Source organism: Camelus ferus, chromosome X (assembly GCF_009834535.1).
Source record: "Camelus ferus isolate YT-003-E chromosome X, BCGSAC_Cfer_1.0, whole genome shotgun sequence".
NCBI lineage: Eukaryota > Metazoa > Chordata > Mammalia > Artiodactyla > Camelidae > Camelus > Camelus ferus.
In genome coordinates, this window is record NC_045732.1 from 74,076,116 (window position 1) to 74,097,629 (window position 21,514).

A 21,514-nucleotide genomic window follows, 5' to 3' on the forward strand; every position below is an offset into this window, starting at 1 on the left:
GCCATCTAGTGGCCAGATTGCATAATGCTACTTGCTTATTTTAAACGGAACTGAAGGCTTATGTGGAGTGTGTCCCTCTCCCTCCTGGAGTCCACCGTGCTCTCTCCTGGTGCTTGGATGAAATTATAACAGTTATTTCCAGATGCAGGAAATGTTTTAAACTTTTGAGAAATGGTCTGACTTTGGTAGGAAAATAAAAGTCTTCATCTGGGAAGGGTTTTGACTTGATCTTGAAGCTGAGGTTCCCTTTGATCCTAACCACGTATGACCATGCATGTGGGTATTTGTCTTGAAATCATGATGGGATACACTCAGGCAGCAGGGTTCTGAGAGCACCATAGGTGAGCATGTAGATTTTAGGAACAGTCTTTGCCGGCCCAGCCTCTCCTTCCTCCTACAAGGGGGCAGCCAAGCCTGAAGGGGCCAGGATTTGTGTCCCAGAAGGCCAGAGAGAATTGTGGAGTGCCAGGGAGGAAGTGGCCAGGGGAGTGAGTTTGATGCACTCAGTACTGAGCTTTTAAATCAAAATCTGTCCACAGGCAGGAATGGGGACTCTGAGGAGAGGGGAGTCCTCAAGAGCATGAGCAGAGGCAAACCTAGAGAGAAGAGTAGCAAGTTAGAAACCAGGTCAAGATGGTTCTGTGGCTGAGAAAGGAATTATAATATACTGAGCTGGCCTTTATTGGTGTTGAAACTGGGCAGGCCCAGAGAAGCGGAGCGGGAGCTGGAGCTGAGTCAGGGTGTCTAGAAGCAGCAAGTGTTGGGAGGTTTGCAGGTCAAGTTGGTCTCCACCCTGTAAGGGAGCAAAATTTGTCACCCCAAAATATGTTTCTTTGGCAAGAGAATTAATTTAGGCTGATTATTTTTAAAGTCCTAAAGACTCAGGAAGAACCTTTGACCTTCTCCCTAACTGCCTAAAAGAATGTAGACAGAGGACCTGTTCCAGGAAGGGGGCTATCACCATAGATACTATGGTAAGAACTAGGTGTGTAGACACGGAAGAACCCAGCACAGTCCACTTGTTAAAATTCCTCTGTAGGTCCCGTTGTCTCTGCCTGGCCCAGCAAACATTTGTTTACCAAACATCTGCTTTTCCATCTCCACGTCAGTTGCCTTCCTCCCCTTTGAAGCCCTAAACCACTACCCCCAACATCTTTCTTTGTCTTTAGCTGAAAATGGTACTTAAGGTGAGGGCTTCAGCTATTCTAGTGAGTTATTCAGTCTTCCTGGGTCTCTTCTGTATATATATGTTACTAAACTTTTGTGTGATTTTCTCCTGTTAATCTGTCTCATGTCAACTTAATTCTTAGACTAGCCAGAAGAACCCTGAAAGACAGAGGGAAATTTCTTCCTCCTCGACAACCTAAGGTGAAATCAGAAAGTCCATTTACAACAAAGAGAGAACAATGGATTCTCAGCATGAGAGCCCCCCCACCACCGTGTGTGAACTAATCCTGGTTCACATTGGCAAACCACTTATTGAATCTGCGTCTGTCCAGGGAACGGAGACAGCAAAAAGGCTCTGACTGGGATCTCTGCGCGGGCAAACAGCCACTACTCCCTAGAGTGAAGGAAAAGAAACAAACAGAGGAATCCAGAGGGGCAGCTGAGATCAGAGCCCAGGCACCAGTCAGGTAATTCCATCTGGGGAAGAGGCGGCCGATCTCCTCACTTTCTGCCCTCAACAAGGTGGGCATGTTGTGGCAGGGCAGTAACCCTCCCCTCACCCACTAGGAGCTGATGGCAGCTGGGCTCTGTGAAGGTTCCTGTGTTGACCTGAAATGCAAAAAGGCAGCTGCCTGGCCAGGACAAAGCAGCTAAGGACCCTCATTGTCCTCCCGCTTCTCGCCCTGAAAATTCCCACCACCTCTGCCCCAACAGCAGGGAAAGCAGGAGAAAGGGGGATGTGAGTCAGCCTGAGCCAAGAGCCAAGGCTGGGAGTAGCTGGGCTGCAGGTGGTCTTGGGGGGCCTGGGCCTGCGCAGGTCCTCTGTGGAGGAGCAGAACAGAGGCAGGGAATTCTGAGGAGTTAGGGGCGTCAGCATGCCAGGAGTTAGGTGCTGCCCTGGGGTTGGTGCCGAGCCCATGGATTTCTAATTATGTTTCTTTTAAAGGTGATGTGAGATAATAGGAAATATATATATTGGTCTCTGCCCCCAGTTCCTGGCACAGGGCTCCTAAAAGCCTTGTAAATTCTTTTTTTAAAATTTTTTTATTGATTTATAATCATTTTACAATGTTGTGTCAAATTCCAGTGTAGAGCACAATTTTTCAGTCATACATGAACATATATATATTCATTGTCACAGTTTTTTCTCTGTGAGCTACCGTAAGGTCTTGTGTATATTTCCCTGTGCTATACAGTATAATCTTGTTTATCTATTCTACAATAGTTAGGTGCTGCCCTGGGGTTGGTGCCGAGCCCATGGATTTCTAAGTGTGTTTCTTTTAAAGGTGGTGTGAGATAACAGGAAATATATATATTGGTCTCTGCCCCCAGTTCCTGGCACAGGGCTCCTGAAACCGTTGTAAATTCTTAAGTGATAAGAGCACTAGGAGCATCTTTTGTTCTAATGAAGCAAGTCTAGATGGGCTCCTGGATGGGGGCTGGTCACCAGAAAGACCAAACTATGATTAGAAGCTTGGAATTTTCAGCCACACCTCCTCCCCATCCACCAGAGAGGGAAGAGGGGCTAGAAATAGAGTGAATAACTGATCATGCCCAGGTGAGGAAGGCTCCATAAGATCCCAATAGTAGGGGGTTCTTAGAGCTTCCAGATTGGTGAACACACCCACACCGGGAGGGTGACACATCCCAACTCCACAGGGACAGAAGCTCCTGCATTTGGGACCCTCTCAGACCTTGCCCTAGGTATCTCTTCATCTGGCTGTTCATCTGTGTCTTTTATCATTTCCTTTAATAAACTGGTAAACTTACGTGTTTCCCTAAGTTGTGTAAGCCACTCCAGCAAATGAGTCAAACCTGAGGTGGGTGTTATGAAACATCCAATTCGTAGCCAAATCAGACAGAAATTGTTGGTAACCTGGAGATCTGCTACGTGTGATTGGCATTTGAAGTGAGGTAGGACCAGTCTTGCGGGACTGAGCCCTTCACCTGTGGGATCTGATACTACCTCCAGGTAGCAAGGGTCAGAACTGACTTGACTTGTAGAACACCCAGCTGGCATTGGTTGCAGAGAATTGCTTTTTGTGGGGAAAAAACCTCTAGACAATTGGTAACCAGAAGTGAAGTGTTCCGTGTGAGTGTAAAGGAGAAACAGGAAGGACTGGGTTTTCCATACACAGGAGGTAGACTGAACTGAGTTTTCCTACTACAGGTGGGTACACTGGGGAGCAGATCTGGCCAGGAGTGACTTCAGCTCTCACTCGAAACACTTTGGTATTTGTGAAGATGGTGTTTTTCTTTAAAAATAAGCAAGGAACATACTTGTCAGTGGAAATGAAAAGAGTCAAAAAATATCTTGATTAATTTTTAGTAACCATATAGCCTGCAGTTTATCCATGTGTCTAGGGAGCTCCTTAGACAATCGGTTTTAAAGGTCTTTATTCCTCTACCCACCTCTCCTCGGCTTTCAGGGAACAAGGTACTGGAAGGATACAAGCCCCGATTTAACACCCCTCATCTCAGAGTTGCAGTTTCACCTGTTAGCTTCCTTTTCCTCTCTATGCTACATGTATCTCCATAGGGTGAACATTATTTTGCATGATGTTCTTTTTCTTTTTCTTCAAAATGAAGGAAGATGTAAATTAGGCAGTGGTCAAGCAGGAGAACCTGCAGGTCACTGTGATTCCTTCTGACCCAATACATCCCCACCCACCTCGGCTGTGTGAATTTCACCTGCAATTAATACCCACTCTCCACAAACACTTATAAACTATAGAAGAGGTTACACTTCCCAACTCATTCTGTGAGGCTGGTATTACCCTGACACCAAAACCAGATAAAAAAAAATTACAAAAAAAGAAAACTACAAACCAATATCCCTTAGGAATATAGATGTAGAAATCCTTAACAAAATATTAGCAAACCAAATCCAGCAACATTAAAAAAAAAATTATACACCATGACCAAGTGTAAATTACCCCAGGAATACAAGATTGATTTAACATTCAAAAATCTAATTACATAATAAACCATATCAATAAAATTAAGAACAAAAGCTGCATGATCATTTCAACAGTTACAGAAAAAATATTTGGTAAATCCTAACAGTCACCCAACAAAGTATGAAAAGATGCCCAAACTATCATCATCCCTATTTCACAAATGAGGAAACTGAGGCACAGGGAGCTTAAGTGATTTCCCAAATTTCCCACAGGTAGGAAGTGGCAGGCTGGATTTCGACTCCCAAAATGTGGCCTTCTAATCATTTTGTGTATTGCCTCTCAATTCCTGATCTGTATTTCTGAGCAACCTGGTGGTACTGTGTTAAGGTAGAGGAAATCTAGAGAAAATCACTAAATCTCAGTGGTATATGACAGTGAACATCTTTTTTGCTCATGCATCTGTGGCTTGCCTGGTGGTTGGTTACATGATTTGAGCTAGGCTTAGCCGAATGGCTAGCCTATCAGCTGCACATTGGATCTGGGTGTGCTCAGCATGTCTCTCATCTCCTTAGAGCCAGCAGACTATGGGAAGGTGATGGCAGAGGAACAAAGAGAGCAAGTGGAAAAACTATGGTGCCTCCTAAGTCCTAGGGCTGAGAACTGGCATGTTGTCCCTTCTCCCCAGATCCCATTGGCAAATGCCAGTCATATGTCTGAATCTAACAATAGGAGGTGGGGAAATGTAATCCAACTCCCCTAAGAGAAAGTGTAAAGCCACATGACAAAGAGTGTGGATGTAGCAAGGGAGCAAAGAATTGGGACCAATGATTCTACCATAGACACCATCATGGCTGTTTTAATTTCTGACTTACCTGAGCCTGTTTTCCCTATGGCATGACATCATATTAGAAGTTGTGATCCTGTCATTTGTTATTTGTCCCACACTTGCTATATCCCCTTTCACACCTTCTACTGCTGCCCCTTTTATCAAGGAAGTCTTTCATGCAGGTCAGCTACTTGTTCATTACTATGTCTCAGTTTGTTTCTACTATCAATGGGCCCCATTCATTGCCTCCTCTCCTCTCTGTTTCAACATGTGCACTGACCACCATGTACAGGCTAATGGCTACATGAAGTTCCAGAGGGATACTTTTCTTTTTGCTGTTTTGGGGTTCCTATATTTGAGCATTTCCTTATCACCAAGCCTATATCTTTTGGTAGGTGTTCAGAATGAAGGCAGCTGCCTTTTGGTGGTACGTTTGATCTTGGATACGGTCCTTCCACTGTCTGTTTAGAACCTTATTGACCATAAGTGATTTCTCTGTCTTTGGTTTCATATCCAAATATTTACTTGTGGTCTGGTTTCATGTTACTGATTATTAGTTTAGAAGGTCCATGTGGCTGTTTGATTAATCCTATCCTCAAGAAGTTGACTCCCAGGTTTGTTTGTTAGTTTGATGGCTCATAGGAAAATGACATCCAGTCCTCATATAGCACCTAGTCCTGGGCTTGAATATTTGAATATGAATATTTCACTTAAGTGAAATAAGCCGAACGAAAAGGACAAATATTATCAAATACTATATAATTTGACTTATATGAGATACTTAGAAAATGCAAATTCACAGGGACAGAAAGTAGAATGGTAGTTACCATGGGCTGGAGGGGAGGAGTGAATGGCAAGTTACTGTTTAATGGGTCAAGAGTTTCTGTTCAGGATGATGAACAAGTTCAAGAAATGGATAGTGGTGATTATCGCACAACATTGTGAAAGTATTCCATGCCATTGAATTGTGCACTTAAAAAGTGGTTAAAATGGTAAATTTTGTTGTATTATTTGATGATGATGAAGTAAAATAATATCCAGGAGAAAGATAGTTTCAAATACCATATCTAAAAGCAATTAGGTTTTTGTCACCACGGAATGTTGTCACCTACACCAGACTATCTGAAAGTTTAAAAATAAACAGAAACATTCTCTAAGTACAAAAACAACTAAGATACTAAAGCTCAATAACAAAAAAGGGGATATTTATGTTTAAGAATGTTATAGTACTTGAAGTTAAAGATGGTAAAAAGAAACAAAACTGCTCTTAATTTGAGAATGTATTTCCGGTTTTATTGAAGTGGGATGAATGGTGGCCTCCAAAAGAATATGTTCTTGTCTTAATCCATAGAACCTGTGAACATTACCTTATATGGCAAAAGATGTGATTAATTTAAGGATCTTGAGAGGAGGGATTTATCCTGGATTATCTGCGTGGGTTCTAAATGTAGTCACATGTATCCTTATAAAAGAGAGGAAGTGGGAGTGTACAGATACACAGAGGCGATAGCCATGTGACTATGGAGCAGAGAGAGATGTGGCCAAAGCCACAGAATGCCAATAGCCATCAGAAGCTGGAAGAGGCAAGGAACAGAGCCTCGAGAGGGAGCATAGCCCTGCCAACACCTTGATTTTGGATGACTGGCCTTCAGAATTGACCAAAGTTTGTTTTTTGAAGTCATTTAGTTTGTAGGAATTTATTATGGCAGCCTTAGGAGACTAAACATCAATTTGCAAAGATAATTTTGCCTCCTAGATGAATTTCACATTCTCTGTGAAGTTTTCAATTATTGAAAGACTGTTCTGAAAGAGGAATATAAGATGGTGAGCTCACAAAGGAAAGAGTCAGCAGTCACATTCTCTAAAATTATATCATTCTTACACAAAACTATGCAGTTTTCACACATTAATGACTGCTAATGGCCAGAAGACACCCAAAAACTCTAGTGCAAGTTTTCCCTTTGATGAGTTAATTCTTTCAAAGGAGAATCAAGTCATGCCGTTCAAGACTCAATATACAGAGTTCATGTTTATACATCTATTTCTGCTTCATTCCATAAGACAGAGCATGTGGTAATCCTGGAGGAGGAGGTCCTCCAACGAAGGTGGTCGTGGTGGTGATGGTTTACCACTTATTCTAGGTAAAGAACTTGGAGAAGGAGGAGCAAATCTTCTGGGGAGACGTGGCGCTGGTAGACCTGGTGGTGAGGATGGCCCTCCATCTGCCTGTGGATGTGGTGGATGAGGTCCTGAAATTTATAGTCACTCTGAGGGCTCATGCTCCTGTAATATAAATAATCCAAAGTTTAAATGCTTGTAATAAAATATACAGCAAACAATTCATAACATTAGATATTTGTGTTTTCTTATAGATTATACATTGCTTATTTATCAGCGTTCAAAGACATAATACAACATGCAAAGACAGATATTTGATAAGCATATTAAACACTACACAGTGACTACTTCTACTAATACTCTAATGCTAGGAAGAGTCAGCCAGCACCTTCATCAAAGGCTTTGTGAAATACTATTCCAAAATGATGAAAAAATACATTTCATGATAGACATATGCAAAGAAGACTTATTCTATATGGCTTGGGCCTGTTAAAACACAGTTGGTTTAAATATGGATTATTAATACAAGGTCATGGCCTCAATCCCCTTGAGGGTCAGTTAACTTTATGCATTAACTGTCTCACAGTGCCAATGACCTAGCTGTCTTCTAATAACATAATTAATATTCATCTGCATAGTAATATATGCTTATCAAAGTTTTTACATGTATTATCCCTTTTGATCCTTATTATCACCTTGTAATATAGATAGGGCAAGTCATCTCATTTCTTATGAATGAGGAAATTGAAACTCCAAGATTTAAGTGACTGATCAAAGTTCATGAAGGTAGTGTGAAACATAAGTAAGATTTTAATGCAGTTCTCACACCTAATTTAGTTCCTTTACTACTATAGCGGACTATCTCCTCATGAATGCATGTCATTTGTCATGAACTGAGGACAGAACCTTGGAGAATGCCCCATTGGGAGATAAAAAAAAAAAGGGAAAGTAACTGACTTCTCAGGGATGTGAAAAGGGAAGTAGGAGGATAGGAAAAAAATGAAAGCATTATTGAAAATAAATGAATAAAATATTATAAATATAATGAAACAGAATGAGGCTGGGAAAAGCCATTAGATTGGGTCATTTGGAATTCACTGGTGACTTCTGATATAACTTTTTAGTAGAATGTGGAATACTTAATCAGTTGTAAAGTTCAGATACTGATGAAAATTTTAAGTATACATGGGAGCTTTTGTCAAAGGTGAATATATAAACTTTACAGGTTATTAAATGATGATAGTCCAGATTCGCAGAGGTCTTCAGAGGGCTTTGGGAAATCATTAAAATAAGGGTTTTTCTTTTTGAAAGGAAATACCATAGACCAAATTATTCACATCATCATGAAAATTTCCGCTCAAAAACAGTTTTGTTTAGGTAGGGGAGGGTATAGCTCAAGTGGTAGAGTGCATGCTTAGCATGCATGAGGTCCTGGGTTCAATTCCCAATACATCCTCTAAAAATAAGTAAATAAAAAACAGTTTTGTTTATGTACTATGTTCTATCATAAAACATTCAGGATAGTTTAAGACACTAATGCCCAAGTCTTTTCCACATATGAAAATGGTTTACTGTCTTAGAAAATCAAATCTGTAGAGTTATTTAAACTAAAATGTTATTTTGCCATAAAGTCTGCTACTGGTCACATTTTCCTTCCATTTAACAAAATAATCTTCTACCATAGAACTTACTGTGACATGACACAATACATATCTAGTTTCATTACCTGCGTTCAGTGTTGCTAGAAATCTGTTCTAAGCTCCTCGATCTTTTCTCCCTTCTTTTACGCCTGGATTTAAGTATAGGGTTGACCTCTGAATTCTTCATTACCCTGCAATGATCACCACCATAAATGTTTACTTAATAATGTAGTTTCATGAAAGCTTCAAACAATATTATATATGAAATAATTAGAGCATTAAATCTCAGACCCTCAGTCATGATTATTTTCATGACAATTAAGTACCCGTGTTGGGGTACAGCTAGTGCTAGTGGTAGTAATCATGAAGAAATATGTCCCCAACCAAAGGCAAACAAATTCATTTTCAATCCTGGGGGAAAAAAAGAAAAAAGAAAAAATGAGTGGACCGAGGAGTTTTTCTTGACTTATCATGGACATTTAAAATATTTCACCATTGAAATGTAGGTCTTAGAAAGAAGCAAAAGAAAATCTAGGTATAGTTAACATTAGGATATTAATAAAGCTGGCATTTGTTGAAAGGCATTTATGTAAGTCATGGAAAGAAAAGGCAAACTCTTATTTCAGCAAGTCTGCAGGAAGTAGCAGTATCATTTGAAAAATTTTAATTCGAAAACTCAAGGAAGCCAAATGAGGTCACTCTAAGCAGAGCCAAAATCTCCACATTTACAATGACTAAGACTCAAAATGACCCTTAAACCAAAAGCAGCAATAGGAAGCTATACTATAACACCCATTAATTCAAGATTCCTGTGAAAGATTTTACTTAGGTAACATTTGATCTAGGGCAGGAAATATCAAGTATGTAAGGAAAGGAACTTCTCAGGAACCTTCAGACACTCTAGGTACATGTTTCTTAGTACACATGAAACTGCCTTAATAGTAAATTATATCCCTAGTTAAGCACGGAATAAATAACTAAAGAACCTCTTTGGAGCAACAGTGTAGCTTCCACGACAACGTATGCCGAGGGAGCAAGAAACACGGTGTGATGGATGTGTTCCTTATTTTGACTGTGGTGATCATTTTTCAGGTGTAACATACGTCAATATTTATCAAATTGTATACTTTAAATAGAGCAGTTTACCTTCAGCCAATTATACCTCTTTCAGTAAAACTTTTTAAAGAAACACCCAGAACATAGGTGTCTGGGCCAAAGCAGCCAAGGAACAAAGTGGATAAGTAATCAGGGCAAAGGGTAGCCTCGTCTTGTTCACTGCTGGCCACGCTTGGCAATTATTTTCATTCTCATTTCAACGGGAAATCACTGGAGAGTTTCAGGCACGGGCCTGATATGACTTGAATGATGGATGGCACTAGAATCACACCTGTGTGAAACTGAATGCGACAGTGAGCTCCCTAAGTCCATGAGCTCTTAAGAGAAATCCACAAGTTTCCTTAAAGTTCCTGAAGTATCTGCTAATTTGTGTGTATGTGCACATGTGAGTTTTTTAAAATTAATTTCCACACTCTTCATCAGCTTCCCAAAAGGCCCTTGACCATAAAAATGTAGAAACTTTTCCTTTATTTGACCTATAAGTTAGTTGAAGATATGGAACCTGGAGAACTAAAAGGATTTATTCAAAATCAGAGGTGGCAGGTTGATGAGGTCATAAGGGGTTTATGATGCTGACGACCTCCTCTGCCCTGGTCCCCTCATCTCTCCGTGCCCCAACTGCTGACGCACAGAACACAATCGCCATAAGCAGCTGGCATGCAGCACATGAAGCCAATGTCTGCTGAACCCTGACCCACTTCCCCACATCAGCATGAAGGTGTGCCAATGATACATATGGTCCATAGAGGTGATCAGCCAGTACACATGTTGCAAAATAGGGCCGTATGACCCCCTCCTCAAAGTTGTACCATTTTCTAAATCACCTATGTGTGTATTACTATAAAAATCACAAAAGAACAATACATCATAAATCATAATAAGCTAGTCATCTTTCGGTATTACTCTGAGCCTGCCCTGTGCTATAGACCAAAAGAATAGCAGAATTGGCATCAACAGCTGTGGTTTTCTTCTTGTAAAGAAATGACAAAGGAGTTCATGTTTAATCCTTCCCAGTAAAGATTTCAGCTAGGTATAAATTAAACTGCTCAACCAGGAGGCACGATAGCAAAGTACCTTTCCCAAGGGACATTTCACATCATCCTTCAGAGATTCCAATGTAGGATGACAGAGGTCCTATCCTCAGCAACCCCGAGGGAACTAACAGGATCACCTGATATGCCTTCCTAGCTCTAGGGTTTATGAAAATATCAGGCTACTTTGATAGCTTCAGAAGGTCTCCGGTTACTGAAATAGCCCTGCCTTTGCTCAGTCTTGAGCATTAAGAACACACCTCTCTGGCACTGGTATAAAACTGGATTAAAACATTTCACAAAGTCATCCTGGTGAAAATGAAGGGGGTGAAACACAAAGTATACCTGGGAATTATGTTCCATAGCCATCAGATGTGAGAAATCAGTGCTCGTAAAATAATGGTCCTTTCTGGGCTTTGATTTAAACTGAGTTCAGGGGTATTGGAACTTAGCAAACAGGTTGATCTTTGAAACGCACGGGCAGACCTTTCCTCATCATCATAGTGAGCAATTATGGCAACTGAGTATACATGGACGCAGTGCTAACCAGTTACTAACCGAGGAAGTTGAGTGAGTGACCTGCTTTGAGAGAGGAGCCTATTGTACAGAAGAGGGTAGCAGAACCAAAGCACAACTGAAGCTGGTACTTACCTATCAGAAGTGGGAAATCAGTGTCTGATTTTTGTCTGTGCTTGAACTCTGGTTCCACACCAAGGCAGTGCACAAGCTGTTGATCATGCCCTTTGATTTTCTTACAAAACTGTGACCTGAATAGGAAAAAAATATATTTTTGAATACCTTTGCCACAGGTACAAATCAATTTCCCTAAATAAGGATTCAGTGTGAAAAAAAGGTAAAAAACAACAAAACCCACCAGTCTGTTTCTAGCTCTGTAAAAGAAACCCACCCAGCCACTACCTACCCTTAGGAGAAATAAGCCTAAGCTTTAAAATGCTCTGGGCTTTATACAGCAAACCCATTGTGATGTAATCCACTGTGACCATTTAGTCATTTCACACTGTAACTTGCTGGGACTTAGGCTTGAGGTCAAAGATACTGATCAGCCTTTCTGTTTACCTAACCCCTGCCCCTGAGGTTAGTGAAACAAATAACCATTAGACCTACACCCACAGACAGAGAAATCTTCTCCCATTTAAAACATATTGATTCCAATAAGGGATGAGTGTCCTGGCACTACATAGCGAGTGATAGTTTGGGTTTTATTCAGCACTGTCACTCACGTGAAAGTTATTTTGCAAAAGGAGCATGCTCCTTTTTCGAACCAGAAAAATAAATCAAGGAAGGCGAAACCTGCAAGTCGCTGTGACTCCTTGGGACCCAGCACACCTCCACCCACCTAGGCGGTGTGGATACCCCCTGCAGCAGCCCCCCACCCCCACCCCGAAAGCCACTTCAGAGGTGACTAGCAGGTCGTTGGCAAACAGCGGGAGGTAACCGGGCGCAGGGAATGCCTGCTGTTGCAAGGAATCTGCCGCCCACCTGAGGAGGCAGCAAGCCAAGTATTAATATCCTCAGGCATATGCATGATACAAACTTGTAACTTCGTTTGAAAGTGTACTTATTCAAAGTTTTTCCCTCTAAATAGTTTTGCGACTGTTCAAAAATTTCCGTTATACTGTTCCTTCACATTCACGGTTTGCTCACTTGTCGGCAAGGACCCTACAAGGGGGGGGGACAAATTGGTACTTCAGAGCAGAGGGCGAAAGACGGGAGGCTTCATCTCCGCCTTTCCCAAGCTCACCTCTCCCACCGCCCCGCACCTGGGACCTTCTCAGGAGGTCCCACCCCCTCCCCTGGGCGGGGCCAACACTGAGGAATCCGGATTCCCAACCCCTCCGCCCCTCAGAAGCGCCCCACCTCCCGGGCGTCTCCGAGGAGACGCGGACGACGTGGGGAGGGGAGGCGGTCTACCCGGGGCCAGGCGGGAGCTGCTTTACGGCAGGGGCGGGCGGGGGGCGCAGTTGAGTCCCACCGGCTCCCGCGCGAGGATCGGAGCGGCCCGGGTCTCCCCTCGCGGCGCGCGGCCGCAGCCAGGTGGGTCCCCCCAGCCTCCTTCCTCTCCTTTCCCTTCCTTTCCCTGATGCAGGCGACGCGAGGCCGGGGTCTGGGCTCCGTCCGGTAGCCTTTGTGGTCCGGGGGCCCTCCCGGTCCTCCGGCGCCTGGGCAGCCTGTGCCGGGCGTGCGACGCAGGCCAATGGTGGCAGGGTCGGGCCGAGGGGGCGCCGCGTGGGCCGGGCCGGGGTGTGGCGTCTGGGCGAGGCTGGCTGAGCGAGGGCGCCGGGATTGTGCCGCCGCCTAAGTTCTGTGCCCTGACGCGTGTGGGGAGAGCGTCCAAGTAGAGCCCTTTGGGTCTCCCCGTCGACTGGCCTCGAAGCGTTTCCCTGTGGCCGGAAGGCGGGAGGCAGGAGGAGGGGTCGCCAGTTCCTTCTCCCTCCTTTCTTTCCTCGCCGTTTACGTGGTGGCCGGAGGGTCGGCTAGGTCCAGCGGGTCCGCTGCCGACAGGGTCTAGGCTTCTTGGAATGTATCCCTAGAGAAGTAACATTTCCTTTAAAGACGTGCCCCTACCAGGGACCGAGGGAAGAGTACGTGTCCTTCCGTTGCCGTTGGGCTCAAGTCCTCTACTTATCTTTTGCAAACTTCCGAAAATCTTAACAGGAAACGCATTGCCAATAATTGGCCGAGAAACTATTCCGCCGTGTAAATTTCCCGTTTATTTAAGCGAAACCAGATTTACATAATGGGTTGCAAGAATATGTGAGAAGATTCCACCCTCTTTATTTTAAATGGAATGGTGGAACTTAGGAGACCAGGGTTAATTTTCGCTAGTCGTTCGTGCTCCTGGTGTTTTGAAGCTTAGCAGGGGGTTGAATTTGAGGAGGTAAAACACCCCGAATGAAGAACGGATGAAGAAATCTAGCCTCTTAGATTCCTGTATATTTAAAACTGTTTTTAGGTCTTGCTATCGGCCATCAGACCTCTTGTATTTCCCTCATTAAAGGGAGCCTATTTAGTAGCAGCCAAAACTTCCGACAATCCATTCTGTCCACGTTTGGTTATTCATGAAACTGTCACATCCTGTTCAGTCTCTGGAGAAATCTGAAAAAGAATTAGGTTAATACAATTACATTTATAGACATGAACAACAGACAGAAGTTTAGTTTATGCACATGCATTTTTTTGTTGTTGTTGCATTTTATACGTGGTTTTTAAAAAATGCCGGTTAAACAGCCCTGCTATTGCTAGTGTTTACTACTGGGGAGTGGAATTTGGAGGAGGCTCTTTCGGATCATATTTAAACCACATCTCTGTGCTTAGAACTTTTTTAGACAAAACAGGAATTTCAACTATGATTCTTAAGCATAAAGTTTTTGAAAGAAATGATGGTTACCAAACAGCAAAGAGTTTAGGAATGAATTTTTGACCTAAAATTTTGACCTATAGGCCTGTTTCTAAGTATGCGTTTAACGACATGGAAGAACAAGTCCCCAAATTTTCATGGGCTCTCCCCAAGTGATGGGAATACTGTTGGTTTATGTTTTGATCTTTCACAGTTCTGTGCAATAGAATCTGAAAGGAGGATTATTATCAGTGAAATAACTAAGCTTTTTAAAGAAATTACTTTACTTTATTTTTATTTTTATTTTGTTTTTTATTGAAGTACAGTCAGTTACAATGTGTCAATTTCTGGTGTACAGCACAATGTCCCAGTCATGCATATACATACATATATTCGTTTTCATATTCTTTAAAGAAATAATTTTAGATCATCAAATATAAGATACCAGTAGTAATACAAAAATATTTATAAGGTTGACCAATTAGATGGAGACAAAAAGTCCAGAAGGAAAGAAAACACGTTTATGCTGGATATTTCTAGACAGCAGTATTAAGCGTATGCATGTGCGTGTGCATGTGCGTGCACGCTTGTTTCCTGATAGTGCTACTGAGGCAGAAGTTTCCTCTTCTTTCCAAAATTTAAAAACTAACATAGTAAGTTCTGCAGAGAAGATGTGATGGCATGAAAAAGCAGGGATTTTTACATAAGGGGCTGCCTCTGTTTGCAGTGGGATCATACCCATTTTAGGGGTAAAGGGCACAAAGCAGTTGGCTCCACACTGTGTAAAAGCATCTGCCTATGAGATGGCGTTTGGCTCTCTGTATGTGTGAAACAAACCCTTGCAGGAAAATAGCAAGTAGTGACTTGAGACCACTTAAGATATGCCACATCCAAGACAGGACAAGAAACAGCAGGTAATGTAGTCCCCTCAGAAGGGCAGGTCATGGTTGGAAACCCATAATATATATAAGAGATTGTACAACAGTGCAGTTTTTGTTTAGATTTTTCTTACTATGCATGAGTCAGGTATCTTTGTGTATATTTAGTGTCCTTTTATGTTTCTTTCTCTGTGGGCTGTTGAAGTCTTTTTGTATTGCGTTCTTACTCTAAAACGATTTCTAGAGCTTGTTCTTTATGTAGTAGGAAGACTAGTGATGTGCGTTGAAAATAGTTTTTCCTGTTTGTCATTGCTTTACTAACTTTGTTTATGAAGTTTTTTTAATATGGTGAATTTTATCTATTGATATTTATCTGTGTTTTCTTTGATGGGTTTTGAGTCAAAGGTAGAAAGGCTTTCCCCGCTCCTGGGTTATAAAGGAATCAGCCCATGCTTTGTTTTAGTAGTTGTATGATTCTGTTCATTGTACATTTAATTCTTGGATCCATGTAGGGTTTATCCTGGTTTATTGTATGAAGTGCAGAATTAAGAACCCCCTTTTTTTTTTTAATAGATGAGTACCCCTTTGTCCCAAATCTGTCTTTACCCCCACTTATTTGGGAGGCTACCTTGTCATATGCTAAATTCTTGTATGTTTTCGGGTCTGTTCTTGGACTCTGTTCTGCTCTATGTATGGTAGAGCTAGTCATCCCACCACGTGGCTACTCATTGGCAAAACTCTCCTGGGTATTCCTGCCTATTTATTTTTATTGTCCCTTATGAACAATGGAAAACAACGAGAAAGTCTTCAAAAACCTTTTAGATTTTCCTTAGGATTAGAATAGATTGATTAATTAGCTGATGAAGAATTAACATACTCAAGAGGTTGAGTCTTTTTATTCAAGAATATAGTACATCTTTACTCTTGTTTAAGTCCACATTGTTGTCTTTTAGGACACGGAAAGCTTTCTTTATATAGGTTTCTCATGTTTTTGTTTGATTATTCCTAGGCATATAATCTTTGATTGCTGGTTCTGTAAATCCCTCCACTATATTTAGTAACAGGAAATACGTCCGTGGAATTTAGCTGAAAAAATAGAGCCCTTGATTATTAAGAATTTTGTTAACTTTATAGGAGTCAGTGGATGATATGTTTTCCATATTCTTATCAACCCAAAGAAAGGTGGAAAAGATTTGAAGCGTGTACCTCTTCGTGTACGTTGGATTTTCAAGCACTGAGTAGGTAAAAGTTGAGTAAAACCTTATAAATTAATTTCCCTGAAAAATTTTGTTTTACACCTCATTGGAAGGTGCTAAAACCCTTGCATTTCCCCTTCTTTACACGCTTGTTGAGGTTACAAAGTTTTTGAAAGCTAATATTATGTGGGAAAGATGCAGACTGAGGCCTGATTTCCTGAGCACAGGTTAGGGATCTGTCCCACACAATCTCCTGTGGTCTCTGCTCCGGTACTGTGAGCATGATGGTCTCGGTGTGTCCTTTTGACCAGAGATCACACTGTGACATGATGAAGATAGAGGAGACATCTTGCTTGAGGTCCCAGATATCTTCCAAACAAGAGGATCATGGAAGCCATGAAGCAAGGGTTGGCTTGACTATTGCAGATAAGAAATGTGGGCAACAGACCTTTATCTAGGGACTCTAGAGGATGATGTAAGATCTCAACTGATTAATTTTAAAAGGGCTTAGACAACCTTAGTTGTACCTAACAATATGGGCTAAAGAGTACTGTTGGAGCCTGTGAACCAGAATTTATTTAAGAGGATCAAAATTAACAGAACTCTAAATAGAATTCACCTATATCACCCTTTTCAAGGCCTAGTATAAAAAATGGTGAACAGTGGCTCTCTTCAAACTAGGAGATACAAAATGCTAGTCATTTTCTTCTTTAGGGTCTTTATCATTTCCCTTTACTCGTTGATGGTACACAGACCTTATTTGCTGATGAGAACTAAACAAAATTATATTAATCAGTTTGAAAAGTGGAGTCTAGCTCAAAGGATAGCATGAAATAATGCTTTCTTAGCCTGATAAGAGTCCAAGCATAGATGAAGCTCTAGACTGATTAGTTGGATTCCATCTCACTGTAATCCTGCTTTAGCTGAGGAGACAGGCAAAATAACACAGAATGGAGGCAGACACTTGCACATTCATCATTTGCACTTTTTAACTTTTTATACTGACTTCGATAAAATAGACGAGCCAGGTCTACTAAAATTGGTACATCTTAAACTGGGCAGGCAGGATGCATTTAGGAATATGTCTTTTGGAAACCATTTGGCAAAAATCGATCCCAAAATTGAAAGTACACGAAAATTTTGGTTCATTTTATTGCTTCTCTGAAAACAGAGAAGAGAATTACATAGACAAGTGAGTAGAGGAGTGTTTCCAAGAGGGTGTCCTTCAGCCAGGTTTGTAGAATTGAAAAGTAGGAAGGGATTAAAATGACCCTCTAGAGATGAATAGTGGGATGTCTAGTTATTCAGCTTTGGGAGGTGATATATACCACCTCCCTTAGAAAGAATAAGATGGTCGTACTTGTGGGCCGTAATCCTTGGGAGAAGTGTGTGCTCCTTTGAAGGAAAAAAGCAAAAAAGTCCTTGAACAGTTGACTTCGATGAGTCTCATGCAGTATGGATCTAGAAAGAAAGATCTGTGTATATAGGGCATACTTCTGTGCCAGTACACACACAGACTGAGGTAGAAACAGACATTCACCTTCCACCTAAATGTTTCTTGCTCTCCATGAGACAGTCTTTTGAGGATGAAAAGGATAACATAAAATTGTGACTTGCTTTTCTTTGGGGTCCATGGCACGAGGAGGAGGCTCTTTAGAATTTTTCTTGATGCCTCTCAGTAGATTGAAAGATTTCTAACAGCCTATGTTTGGAGCAGAACATTAATGTGTGGACCAAGAGGGAAAAAAAAACCCAAAACACAATTTAGCTGAATATTCCCAAACAGAATAGTGTATGTGCTGCTGGGGAAATCAGACATGGAGGCACGAAAAGAATAAATTTCATTCTGATTGTACTGTCTTGAGATAGCTTTACCTGGAGAGTGTGTTGAATGACGGCACAGTGAAGATTTTTTTCCCTTCCATCTGCCACAACCATGCAAAACTATATTTTAAAACTATCTGTGACTCGTAGTAAACTCATCATCACATAACATGTGCGGATTGCAAAGAAAAAAAGACTAAAAGATTGTCTTCATATAACATGCTCGAGGTAAAACACATGAATACTTTAAAAATGACAGGTATCATAAATTTTTTCCTTATCAAACATCTAATGAAATGACTGAGATTGAACATGGGACAGACAGGAAGACACATATCATTCCTAGGTCACGTAATTGCGTACATGACTGATTACAAATATAATAATCCATATCTGAAGAACAACACACACTATTGTAAACAAAACCCCCCCCCCCCAAATTTTGTGACGATCACTGTATTAGACTAGAGATGTACCTGTTTACTAACATACTTAAAGGAAGTTTGGACCAACTCCCTTTGACTCAAACTAAATAAGGCTACAACTTGAGGAAGTCTTTGAGGCGGTGGGAAAATGGAAGATGGATTGCTAAAGATACAGGTGCAGGTCCACTGCTGGGTGCCTCGATGGGCGAGTACTCGCTTTCTTGTGGTGAAGGCAGCTTGAGAGGACCCCTCAGAGACGAGGCCACTCAGGGTGGCGTACAAGGGTTTGAGGCGCCCGCCCGTCCCCCGTCCCCCGTCCCGCCAAAGTGGCCAAGATGTTGAGGCACCTTGCTTTTCGCCTGCCAGGTTGGAGCCTGCTTGGCATTTCTTTTTTTCGTCAGCCAAGGGCGGAGGGAGAGGACTGGGGAGAGGCAGGTTGCTGTTTCTGGTGCGATGCTGCCATCAAGAGGAACAGGTCCGCCAGTCGCCAGCCTCGCGGACCCTGTGCTGTCCCTTCCTGGGGAGGAGTGGCAGGGGCGTACAGTCGGGAACAAGGGCCCGGCCCGTGCCCCGGGAAATCAAGAGCTCCGCCAGCGAAGGGGCAGGAGGTGTGAACCGAGGCCTTAGAAGCTCCAGAGACGGGCACCGGGGGAAGGCGCTCGGCCCCCGTCCCGTCCCCCCCCACACACCCCCCCCCCCGGCCCCCCTCCGCCGGTGCCTGGCTTGTAGGGTAGAGGAAGTGGAGGCTCCGGGACTCTGGCGGCCGCCATGTCTGGGCGGGACTAGAGGAAGCTGCTCGGTTGGAGCCCAGGCCAGGCCAGGGGCCGCCCTGGGCTGCCCCGGGGCCGCGGGCTTTTGGCCGCGTGCGTGCCCCTTCCCCTGGGAGTAAGAGCAGGTCCGGCCTGGGCAGGCCCAGGGCCCCCGAAGCCTCTCTGGGCCGCGTTGAGCCCAGCCAGAGTTGTGCTGCCATTGGCAGCAGTGGCGGAGTCCGGCCCAGTGCCGCTTTTCTGTCCAGCTCGGGGATGACGTGGGGAGCCTGGCTACCCAGTGCCAAGGGGGCCCGAGGCCCAGCGAGGGCTCGCAGTCGGAGTCCAGAGGGGAACGGCGCTCTCAGGACCAAGGAGACACTGCAGAAGGAGCCCTTCTCCTGAGCCAAGAATTTCTGCCATTTCCCGGGGTGTCCAGGATTCTGGCACAGGCCTGTCGTGTCCTGTCCCCAGGGCTCCCGGACCCACCTCCTCGAGAGGACAGCACAGGAGAGGAGCCGGGCCGAGCGGACCCCTGGGCCATGCCTTTGCAGACTTCGGCTTTGTCCCGAAGAGGCCCCGAGCCTCACTTCAGCGATGAGAAGGAAGGGCCCTGGCTTCCATTCAGCCCTGGCTCTCCAGGTCTTGACCCTGTGGCCCTGTGCTTGCGGCCGCAGCCCAGCGGGGAAATCAAGAAGAGGTCTCAAGACGCTGCCTAAGGCCCACCTCTGTTGGACTGAGCGAAATGCGCGCCCCCCCCCCCACCTCCCCTATCACCACCCCTCATCCAGCTTGTCTCCCAAGTGCATACTCCGGGCACACGACCGTTCCTTCTAGACCCTGACTGTCCCCACGGGCCTCTTCTGGAGCAAGCCCTGCGGTGGCTCGTTCCTGCGCTTTGCCCAGCTCTTAACCTGCCTTGGGGGTCAGCAGGCTTGCGGGGCCGGGGGTGGCTGTAGCGGTGGTGCTGGTGGTTTGGTGGTAACGTACCGGGCGAGGCTTCGAACTCCAGGAACAGGTCTCCAGGCTGGACCCCTCCCTCCACACATTCCACTTGGCTTTCACCCCTCTTGGAAGGTTGCTGACACCCGCCCCCTGCCCCTTCTTTCACACTTGGGAGCCGGCCGAAACTCTGCCAACAGGCGGTCTCACGTGGGCAGAGCCCTTCCTTGGGGCCAGGGCCTGGCCTCCCTGATCTGACTGGTTCCCTGGCCCCAGGTGGTCTCAGTGTGCCCCCCTGGCTAGGGTCAGCGGCTGCCCCTGCGAACCTTGGGCCCCGTGGGAAAAATCTCCGGCGTCCCCCCCAGACAAGAGGACCCGGGTCGTCCACGACGAGGGAGGCCCCCCGAGGACCAAGGCGTCCCCTGGCTGCAGCGTGCCCGTGCCCGTGCCCGTGCCCGTGCCCGAGCCCGAGTCCGAGATAGAAGGCGGAAAACTTTGGCCCTCGATCCCCTCCCTGCGGACGGTGATGTCCATCTCAGCGTGCTGATGTTGGCCCAGTTGTATCCCGTCCCGAGTGGGTCTGGATACCCAGTGTGATACGGGACAGGAAGGGCCTCATGGGGTCCTGTGGGGCATGGCACCCAGACCCTCTGTGGCGGGCGCAAAAGTAAACGAAACACACCCCGAACCGGAAGTGGAGCTGGAACTCGGGATGTGCGGCCCGCCTACGTTGCGCTTCCTTGTCTGGCTCCGGGACCAGACACTAATCGGGAAATTCTCCGTCCTGTCTGCAGAATGCTGCCCCTGACAGGGTGGCCGCCTCCTCCCCCTTTCCCCTCTGCCCACGTTGCTGGACCCGGGGCCTCCGACGGGGCAGCGGCAACGGGTCCTGGGTTCCCCCGGGATCCCACCGGCGGACCTGGGTCCCGCAAGGAGGGCAGAGTTTCGGGGGCCGGACGCCCTGGATGGGGTAGCTTCAGCTCCTGGTTCCGGAACATGGCGGCTGCCGAGGCCACGCCCCCAAGGCTGGGAAGCCCGGCCGGCCTGACAGCCAGGGGCTCCCGGGTGGGCGAGCTCGGCTCCCACCACCTCCTTTCGCTCCCGCACCTTACTCTGGCGGTGTTCCGGAGTTGGCCGCCCCCCCCCCCCACACCCCCACCGGGAATCCTCTGAGTGAACCAAACCCACCCTTCGTCCCATCACAGGCCCTTGCCCACGGTATCCACAGGCAGGGTTTGGAGGCCGTGCTCAAAAAGCTTCCGCTTGATGGCACTGTTGCTCCAGAAATGCCAACCACCCTTGCGAGCGTGGCCTCTCCCTCCGCCCTTTGTGGATCAAAAAAGGCCC

At 44.8% G+C, this 21,514-nt stretch overlaps 2 long non-coding RNA genes across 7 annotated transcripts in view; one reads left to right on the forward strand and one right to left on the reverse strand.

Moving 5' to 3' along the window:
- Window positions 1-6,188: 6,188 nt before the first annotated feature.
- LOC116662249 lies at window positions 6,189-12,804 on the reverse strand. The gene is made up of 4 exons (XR_004318282.1): window positions 12,677-12,804; window positions 11,450-11,565; window positions 8,738-8,842; window positions 6,189-7,176 (listed from the first exon to the last, which is right to left on the reverse strand). It is a non-coding gene; the product is annotated as an uncharacterized LOC116662249 (long non-coding RNA).
- The window catches only part of LOC116662247, an 88,505-nt gene continuing 79,706 nt past the window's right edge, over window positions 12,716-21,514 (forward strand). For all 6 annotated transcript variants that reach the window (XR_004318276.1, XR_004318273.1, XR_004318272.1 and 3 more), the window contains exon 1: window positions 12,716-12,853. This is a non-coding gene — a long non-coding RNA (uncharacterized LOC116662247). The remainder of the gene's footprint in view (window positions 12,854-21,514) is intronic.